The sequence below is a fragment of the Pithys albifrons genome, chromosome 5 (assembly GCF_047495875.1).
Source record: "Pithys albifrons albifrons isolate INPA30051 chromosome 5, PitAlb_v1, whole genome shotgun sequence".
In the NCBI taxonomy this organism is placed as follows: Eukaryota; Metazoa; Chordata; class Aves; order Passeriformes; family Thamnophilidae; genus Pithys; species Pithys albifrons.
Window position 1 is genome coordinate 36,755,288 of NC_092462.1, and position 10,620 is coordinate 36,765,907.

Genomic DNA, 10,620 nt, shown 5'->3' on the forward strand with positions numbered 1-10,620 from the left:
AAGTGTGATGCCTGTGAAACATTTGCCTTTATAATATAAAGTAATATAAAGCCAGCTTGCCAAGGACAAGCCCCAAAGGAATAGCAAATCTGCAGATTTGGTTTTTTAAACTGTAATCAGTAAGAGGCCACTTTGTGGTCACTCATAGGTGAATCAAGCAAGAATAGCACTTGATGCCTCAAGGACTTGTAAAGGAGAAGGACTGCCAGAATAAGCCACACTACCTTGAAGCACCGCAAAGACCATACTGCTCAGGAGTGTGGTGTCAGGCAGAGAAGGAAGATGTCCTCAGACCTGTGTAATGAAGCACTGTTTCTCCACTGATCTCAAGCATGTCACTAGAGGCTTGCTTTATACAGCACAGGAGATTCCAGATTTAAAACAAATTTTCAGCACAGACTGTTGAAAACTTGAGGCTCTTTGCTCATTTGAATAGTACAGAAATCATGACCATGTTCTGGAAATTGGTAATATAAGAAAACATTTTTAAGTTGTGCTTGTCCAGCAGAGATGATTTTTGAAAAAATAATTAAACCTGACCAATTACCACCAATGGTCATAGAGAGAAAAGATAGTGCATTAGGTTTTCAATATTCTTTTTAAAATTGCCTAGATGGCACAAAAGTAGCTTGAATGGCTTTTCTGGGATAGTGTAAGGAGGCAACCTTTTTGACTTTGTATCTTTGTGGAGGGTTAGGTGCAGAACTGAAGAATCTCACTATGCTGAGCTAATGTTTGTGGAACAGAGCTCCAGGGAAAATGAGTTTTAAGGCATATTCAGTAATGAGTGTGTGGAATTTCTTCTCTAGCTACCCTGGCCAACTTTACCTTCTAGGATCTTTGATGAAGGGAGTGATGCATTCACCATCCCTTATGTACTGTCAAGTGCACTGCTGGAGCTACAGGAAATGTTCAAGGTGACTACTGTGTTAACCAGCAGAATTGTCAAGCCAGTCTGTTAGAATCAACGTCCACGACTTTTCTCTGCACAGGTCCCTGCTGAAGTTGTACTTTGCAGGGATGAGCACCAGTGAGTTTAATCAGCTCTTGAGTTTGCACATACCTTTGTGCAAGTGACAAGTGGTGTTCCTCAAGGGTTGGGATTGTGACTGGCGCTGTTTAACTTTGTCAGTGACATGGACAGTAGGATTCAGTGCACCCACAGTAAGTTCAACTATGACACTGAGCTGAGTGGTGCAGTTGACACACTGGAGGGAAGGGGCGTCATCCAGAGGGATCTTGACAGGCTTGAGAGGTGGGCTCATACAAAATCATGAAGTTCAACAAGTCCAAGTGCAAGGTCCTGCACCTGGGTTGGGACAATCCCAAGCATAAGTACAGGCTGAGCAGAGAATGGACTAAGAGCAGTCCCGAAGAGAAGGACTTGAGGGTGTTGGATGACAAGAAGCTCAACACTGTGCGCTACCAGCAATGTGGACTCACAACCCTGAAAGCCAGTTGTGTCCTGGGCGGCATCAGAAGAAGCATGGCCAGCAGGCTGAGGGCTCTCTGCTTGGAGTATTGCATCCAGGTCTGGGGCCCACGACATAAGATGGATATGGACAGGATAGAGCAAGTCCAGAAGAGGGCCTTGAAGCTGATCAGAGTGCTGGAGCACCTCTCCTATGAAGACTGGCTGAGAGAATTTTGGCTGTTCAGGCTGGAGGAGATAGAGCTCTGGAGAGAACACATAGCACCCTTCCAGTACCTAAAGGGGGGCTACAAGAGAGCTGGAGAGGGACTTTTTACAAGGACATGGAGTGATAGGACAAGAGACAACAGCTTTAAACTGAAAGAGAGTAGGTTTAGACTAGATATTAGGAAGAAATTTTTTACTGTGATGGTGGTGAGTGACTAGCACAGGTTGCCCAGAGATGTTGTGGATGTCCCATTGCTGGAATGTTGAAGGTCAGGCTGGGTGGGGCTCTGAGCAACCTGGTCTAGTGGACTGTGTCCCTACCCACAGCAGAAGAGTTGGAACTAGATGATCTTGAGGATCTCTTCCAACCCAAAACATCCAATGATATATATGATTGTATATGTTTCACTCTTGCATGGGAATAAATGGGTTTTGTGGGCTCAGATTTGACCAGTGGTGAATGACAGCCTGGATGGCCTCTAAGGGCCAAACTATATTTAAAGCAAATAATTCTTTCAATATGAGTTACTATTTGAGTGTTTTAATTGGGGCAGATGAAATATATTTTTCATTGTGACAGAAAAATAGTTCATGACAAGAATGCCAAAATCCAGAAGCAAGTACTTAGCGATTCCTACTGAAGAATATAATTTGGGTCACTCCCTGTCATAAGGAAATCAAAGCCTTGCAAGCAAAAAGGAAAATGTATTTAAAAAGCAGCTATATTCTACATTTTCTTCATTTCACTGAAGCATACTGATACTGTGTGATCCAGTGCAACAAGAACCAGTGGAATTAAATTATATTTCTCCTGGAGCTGTTTTATTCCTTCACCATACAGTCACTAGAGAAACTGAGGAATGGTTACAAGCCAGGCAAACAGGAAGGTTTTGAAAGAGCTTCACATGCAGAACTGTATTTTTCTGAGTTATAGTCTGAATATATTCCCCTGTAGGAGGTATAGAAAACAAACTGAAGTCTGGTCAAAAGTACATTACAAATTTGTCATTGACAAAAGGTGCCTTTTATTTACACAGACTTAACCACTGCACATTTTCTGTGACTCTGCAAACTGCAGGATTTGGCTGTCAGAATTAAATAGTCTCTTGTGGCACAATGCCAGAGTTCAGTGTGCTTTCACTTAGTACTATCAGAAACTGAAAGTCAACAAAATTTGTAGATGAAAAATATTCCAGCTTGTCCATGACCTTGCTGAAGAAACTTAAGCATTCAGCAGTGCCAGCTACAGTCTCTCATTGTTCAGAGGTTGAGTCTTCACTGTGGTTTGTATGTGGGCTACCTTTTGTGTTGGAGGAAAAAGATGGATTTTCATGCCTTATGATGTGGTGCAATTTAAACTAGATTATACATTATAAGCCCACTCTGTACTGAATTGGTCTCTCCATCTTGCTTTATCAACAAATGCAAGGCTACAGGTCTGCATAAGAATTGCAAAAGGGGATAATTTTAATTTCTGCTGGGGAAGTAAGAAAAAGATTTAGGGTACAGAAATCTGGATTATTTTTCTGGATATCCTGTGTATTGCTTTCTAGCTGGAATAAGGTCTATTGCTTTATTATGTGTCCAGTCCTTAAGTTTATGAAGGCACTTGCTAAATTTCATAGAAATATTCTGGAGAATTAAAACTGGAATTAAATCCATAATCTTTGGCTACACAGCTTAGAGAGTGCATATCTTTCCCCTTCAACAGTCTAACGAAACAGACCCTGCATGGCCTCACTTAGGGCTTTACAAGATTGACTGTGGTTCACTGGTGAGGTTTCTAAAGCTTCCCATCACCTGGATACTCTCTGCTCTCACTGTTCTGTTCTTATTCTTTCTCAATAGGATAACTGCTCTCTTGTTAATAGGATTACTCCTTTGTTTTTAATAAACCTGATTTATCACTTAAAAATTAATTGGCAAGAAACATCATACCCGTTTCTGCTGTAGAAATACTGTAACGGGTACTACTGTTCTGCTCAATGTTTTGTAAGCTTTCCAATAAAGAATTTAATTATATTTTCTGTGGCACCTTCTTGTAAGTTAACTTGAAAAGCCCCTGAAAAGAGGTGCTCCTTCAAGTAGATCGGTGCATATTTCAGTGAATAATAAAGGAAATAATACACGTGTGCAAAACCACCTTTCTGAAGTAATAGCTGTTGCAGCAATTGACTTATTACCATCTCAAGCCAAAGCAAACCAGACCTGGTTTTATACTGTCTGGTGGAGAAAATAAATCTTATTTTGCTGATAAGACTGAGTGAAAAAATAGGGCCCCAGAACACAAAATAAACACCTTCTACTGCTTAATTATTTAAATGTTGCTTTCTCAGTGATCTTGTCTATATTTTGAGAGGCAGGATAGTATTCTGTGGGCTAAGCTCTACCTAAATATTACCACCTGCAGACTTGCTAAAATATTTTATCTTCACACTTCTTCACTGGAGTGATGAATAACATTTTAGTTTGAGGTCACTCATTGCTTTCTAGCCCATTTTATCTTTTAATATGAACACCCCAAGGTTCTACATATTCATGCTCTTCTAACACAGGTGGTATGGACCATATTCTTAATGCTGATAAGACTTCATATAAAAAGCTTTTCTCCTTTAAAGTTCACCTTTACTGGCAAAATATTGTTTCTCCATGTCCTGCTTTTGACAGCCCTATAACCCAGCTCCTGTTCAATCTCATGCAAGAAAGCAGAGCTGGAATGCATAGAAAGGAAAGGCATATTGATGCTCATCTGTGTGAAAGTGCCAAGATACACTCTGAGGTCTGCATTCATAGAACTGTGCTGATAATCAGAGCGTTGGAATCAGATAAAAGGCCCAATTTTATTTTTAATAAATCTCTGCTAAATAGAAAAGTGAACTCTTTAGGTCTGCTGTAAAAAAGTACCTTCAATTGCAAAGATGACTGGTTGAGTGTATGAACGTAACGATGTGACTAGAATACAGTTGCACCTGTGAGAAGGATATTACAGAGTGCTGGGAACCACAGCTTTCTGCACACTGTGGAGTTATTTCCTCATCACTATTCTGGAGTAATGCCTATCCAGGAGGAAAAATAGCAGATATATCAGGCCCTCAGCTTCCACACACAGAAATATTGGTCCCTAAGACATGAAGGGAAAAGTAAAGTTACTAAAGAGTTAGTCATATTAACACCAAACCTACCATTATTATCTGCTTTCATAAATGAAGAAAACAACAAAAAAAATTGCATTCATTTCTAAAAACTTCCATTAGGCTGTCCATTAGGAGATCCAGTGTGACTTGAAACATTAAGAATGTAATGTCATGAAAAGAACTTTGGAAGATGAGATTTTTTTCATAGAGCCTTTGGTAGCTAAAATATAGTCCTCTCCACTGAAGTGAGTAATTGGCTACAGAAGGAAAAAATAAACCTTAGAAATATAATTCATATGACCCAATTTTAGACCTCAACTATAGAGAAGATTAATTGTATTGACTAATGTGAATAATTCAGACGAAGAAATGTACATTGTGCCCTTCATAAATCGACATTTGTGTAGATGAGTTCCCAGAGGCACATCTAGTAAATAAACCAGTTTAAAAAGCTCTGTAAATATTAACAACCCCTCATAATGACTGTTATGAGGGTACTATTTTGATGGTTTTGCCCAATTTCCTGCCCTATGCTTCCAATAGAATTGAAATAAAACACTAGAGGAGCAGCTCTTGCAAAAGCTTTAGTCAGGGAGACTTGGCCTGCTTTAGCTCCTAATGGAAAACAAGAGGCCTGTGAGAGAGGAATGCAGTTGATACTGGTACTTGTAGAACAGTGAGGGGGAGGGTGTGTGAACTCAGGGAAGGGAAGGGGAGGGAAGGTAGGGCAAGGGAAGGCTTTTTAGGAGTTGCTTATGAGGGGATCTAGAAATGACAGGCACTGTGATTCAGTGACAGTGGTGATGCTCTGCCATGGCAAGACTTCTAGAGTGAATGCCACTTTAAAATCAGTCTGCTTAAGAATGTTGGAACCACTGGCAAGTTAGAAGGCATGTAGTATCCAGCTGCCTTATTTAACAGAGGATCACCTCAAAGGCATCTCACTTTCTGCATTCATAACTGTGCAGTATGGGAGGCTGGGTCAGGAGACTGTCTTCCTAGGCCTCTGTGTCCTTGGTGGAAGGAGATGGGGCAATTGCCATCAGTGCAGCCAGTGACTCAGAGCAATGAAGCCTCCTGATCCAGATGAACCTCTCTTTCTCCCTGCCCTCAGAGTGACTGGAGACATGACCTTCCTAACGTGGAAATTACAAGAGTCACTAGTTTAGATTCATAAAGTCAGGATGTATACTCTTATCCTGCCCTTTCTTCTTCACCTCCTCTGAATACTAATAAATTCAGAAAAGAAGATGAACCTCTGAATCACAAAAGATGAAATGGATAATCTTCCTCTATAAGAAACTAACATTTTGCAGCTATGAAAAAATAATCTCAAATAAATTTGCATTCTTCATCAGGTTTTGCTAAGTAATTTGATGATGTAAGTACCTGGAAATGTCAATAGCATCACTGGATATCAAAGTTCTTTACAAAGGATGCTAGCTATCTTTATCCCCATGACGATATAGAGATCAAAGGCACTCACTTGAAGTTACTCAGAAAGAAGCAGGAAACCCAGGTAAAATCCTTTTACATGCTCTGTCTACGTGGCAACAACATCAGGATTTTTTTCTCTTTGGTATGTAACCAACATGTTGTTCTGATAGAGCTGTTCATTCTGTCCATATTCAACTGCAGTTAGAGTGAGAAAATGAGATATTTTATGAAGTCTCTGCATGATAATGTGCCACTGGCTTAAACTGGGCACCTGGAAGCCAAACCAAGGCTAGAAAAAAATGTGACCTAAAGAAAAGCCTGAACTTAGCAGTAAACTGACACAGTGCCTGTGCATGAACTGAGGATTGCTCTACACCTTGGCGCTAGATTTTAATTCTCACTGTCACTAAATTCCTATGCAATAATCTATCCTGACTGAACAGTCCTTGCTAAAAACAGAGAGACAAGCTAACATAAACACCTGTATTGCCATATTAGTTTAGAACCAATTTTTTTGGTCCAGTGTAATGTCTCTGTCAATGGTCAAAACAAACACACACAAAAAGAAATATTTAGTGATCCTTTGAGCTCCTTTGCCATTCAGGCAATCACTGGATTAGGAACTCAATTATGGACCACACAGATCATTGTGTTTAACAGTCTGTTATAGACCTGTTCTCAATCATTGTGTTTAATCCCTTTTTCAGATCCAGTTGTGTATTTGGCCCACACAAAGTCATATGTAATGTTATGGTGCATGTAGCAGTTTTCCTGTCCCATCAGCATCTGCTGATTCAATCCTCACTACTTTTTCTGCTCTGAGAACAGTGCACAACTACTTCCTTGGAGTTTTGCCTGTGTTGTTGCTGGTTTTATAAAGTTGTCTTGAATACCTTCAACCTCTTTCCACACTGCAGTGCCTGGACCATTTTATACATCCTTTAAGGAAAGTGTTTCATATATGGAAGAATTCTGATTTTCTGAATTAACAGCACTGCATAAGAGCAAGAGAACAGGGTTTTTTTGCAGGTTTCAGTATTTGGCAGGGGCAAAACATTTGTGCAGCTCATTCATCACAGTGCATTTTATCTTCTGTGGTCTGTGAAGCTGTTACTAGTAGCAACCTGTGACAGCTATTAAATGCCAAGTTTAGAGGCAAAGTTGTTAGTGAATCTATTAGAAGAATTCTATTATAGCCTGGGGAACAGAGCAACTATTTTCTAAGACATTCATCAAAGTGTCAGTAGTAACATAATAATATATGATTGTTTTAGCCTGATGTTTATCATTCTTAATATACAATTTTACACAAATTTTAGAGAAGTAAAATGGTTTTGTCCCTTTAGAAAGAAGGCCATTTCACAATCAGAAAATGTGGTTACAACTGTGAATGAGTATTAGAACCATCTCTAGCAGAGCAGGGCTCTCTCAACAATTTATGTGGCTTTGGGGAAGATTTCTTCTTGTCTGTTGTCACTAGACTAATATGCTTTGTTCTACTCTCCTTTCCTCCTCTGGTGTTGGGGTTTGCTCCAGTGTTATCCTTCTCCTTTCATTTGTCCTGAGCATCACCAATATTTTAAAAGTGGGAGAAAGGTCAGAGCTCACCATCAAACTGTTTGTAAATACCTTTTCCACTGTTATTAGACCTCAGAGGCAACGTGTGGGTGTACGTGTGGCCACAGAATTGCAACATTTCATTTAGGAAGCTCGCAAGAACCTGACAAAGATTTAATCTTGCCCTTACAGTTCTGAATCATGAAAGTTTTTGTACAGTTTTTATCAAAACCATGTAATGGTCTTAGGAATTTTAATTCCATTTTTAAAAAGTGATTTGGTCACTCAGGAGTTTAATATACAAAAATAATCCATAGGACTTCACCTTCCTAAATACTTTACTCACTCTGAAAATCAGTTTTACTTTTACCAAGATTTAGGGGATTGTACAGATGGTTTACCTCATCCCATGTTCATGGCTTTGGTACTACAGCTAAGGAATTCCAAATATGTTTTCTGAATGCCACTTTTACAAAATAGCCCAAGGCCTAAACTGTCAGGATTCAAAACAGGTGGATCCAATGGCCTTTCAAAATAAAATGCTCCTAACATCAGATGTCTATGTTATGATAGTCAGAAAAGGCTAAAATGTGATTTCCGTATTTTTGACACCAGACAGCAAAGGGTAATTTGCCAGTACAGAAACTATTTTCACTGGTGTGTTTCCCACGCACTGTCTTACCTACTTTACAAAACCTTCTTGTCTAAAAAGGAAATGTCTTTTCCTTGATTAGTATAGATTTTGAGGAGATTTATGGAGAGTCTTTTGAAAACTCATTAATTAGGAGTACAGGTCCAGACTTTTGAGATATTTCCTTTTATCTCTTTCTTTTGGCTTTAGGGAAATAGCTGAATTAAACAAGCAACATGACTGGAGAGAATGCCATGTAATGAAGGGCTCTTTAACCCAATAGATTATTCTGGTGGGTTTTCCATCATTTCAAGCCTTAAAACCAAGATAAAATATCTTTCTCAGAGGTAATGAAAATGTATGACCTTCCTTATAAAGGTGATGATTATTTCCTCTGGCTTCAAAACTCTTAAGTCCCTGGGATTCTTATCCATAGTAAACAGCATTTGCAAACATGACTGATACCCACAGAGTTAAGTCCCTAAATAACCTGTGCATGTGGCTTTCTAAAAGCCCTCTTTTTACAACTATTATATGGAAACTAACATCTCTGAGTGGTCACAGAATTGGTAGGCAGAGAAATAAATGTAGCTATAAAAGATTGCCATTGTAATATGCTGGATAAAAGTATCATCACTGAGTAACCTAATTCATCTTGAGAGTAAAAATAAAGAGTTCCTAAAGGTATCCAGAAGGAAAGTTTAAACAGATTAACACAAAGTAGTCAGTTTTCTGATAAATATAACTAGTTCCTATTTATATGACTTTAGTTCTCAGGTAAATGTTTTTGTTATTGTCAAATACTTTTGCATATTGTCATTCAGCCAAACCTGAATTAGAAAAACATAATCAAAATATTATCAAGCAAGCTTTATACTGGGGATGTAATTTTCAGAGATCTAAATGTTAATTTTAGTTGAATGTAAGCAAAATGCACTTCCATTTGCAGCATGTTAGCTGGTTTTGCTATCAGCTAATTTAATACAGAAAGAAGTTTTTTTTTCCCTGACTGTGATGAAGAAGCTACAATTAAATTAATATCCTGAATAATGCAAACCGAACAATAGCAGTGAAATCCTATATGCACACTCTGTTTTGCTGAATCAATGCACAGTTTCTGGTCTCCTGGGAGACAGAATTCACTATGATTAAAAGTTTCTGGAGGAAACTACTCAGAGACAAAAGGAAAAGAGTGGGCAATAGATTCACAGTGAAAGAAATGATGTGGCAAATGAAAGTTTTGGGTTACCCTTTCTGTTTCATCCATCCAAAGTGAATATCTCTCTCATTCATAGCTGGTTTTAAGCCATCTGATGCAAGTGATGCCATCTACCTTCGGCTAAGAGAGGATACAGAAGAACAAAAGGGCTTGGTGTGGTAAGCACATCCTGTGATGTCCTAGGTTATGGGCAGGTATGGAAGAGGCTGCAGCAGTGCTGCAGAGCTGCCCAACGTGGGCAGCTTCGGGCAGGCTATGGCTCCAGACTCATTTCTGAGTGGTCATTCAGCTGCCTGTTCTCTTGCACCTACACTTTGGTTCCACTAGATTTTCATGCTTTTGGCAGACAAAAAACATGCAGAAATTCTGGGCAAATAGGCCCTGTACATGACCCAGACTCTTCTGCTGTATAAGGGACACAAATCTCAACCGATGCCACACACATCATGTGTGCACGTGTAGTTCCACACATCCAGGGTCATGCAACACTTCTGCTTTGTGAATTTCACAGGTGCATCAAGGGGGAACAGTTCTTCCATGGGATTATGAATTATTAATAACAACTTCAACATAATTCCATTTATTATGCATAAAATGCATTTATAAATTCTAGGTTCACGCAGGTCAACGATCTGAAAGAAAATATCCCCGTTTACTTTCAAATGAGATACCTTCAGCACAGGTATGATTAATGAATAATTGAGGAAAGAAGGTGTTTTTGTGGGGAATTCAGTAGAAGAGAGAATGTATGTGTGTATACAATCAGACAGTTTTTATGTTGAACTGTGTGCATGCAGAGAATCATTTCATATAATTGAATGTCAGTCCCAGAGCATCAGTCAGTGTTGGTGTACAAGAATTTGTAGAATTTTTGTTGCAAACATTTGGTTTAGTTTTGGGGCATTGTCCTCTAAATTAAGAATACAAGTTCCATTTTAAGCTTCATCCTTTAAAAATTGTTTCTGTGTGGAACCTTGTATTTTAAAATTATGTAACCTACAGA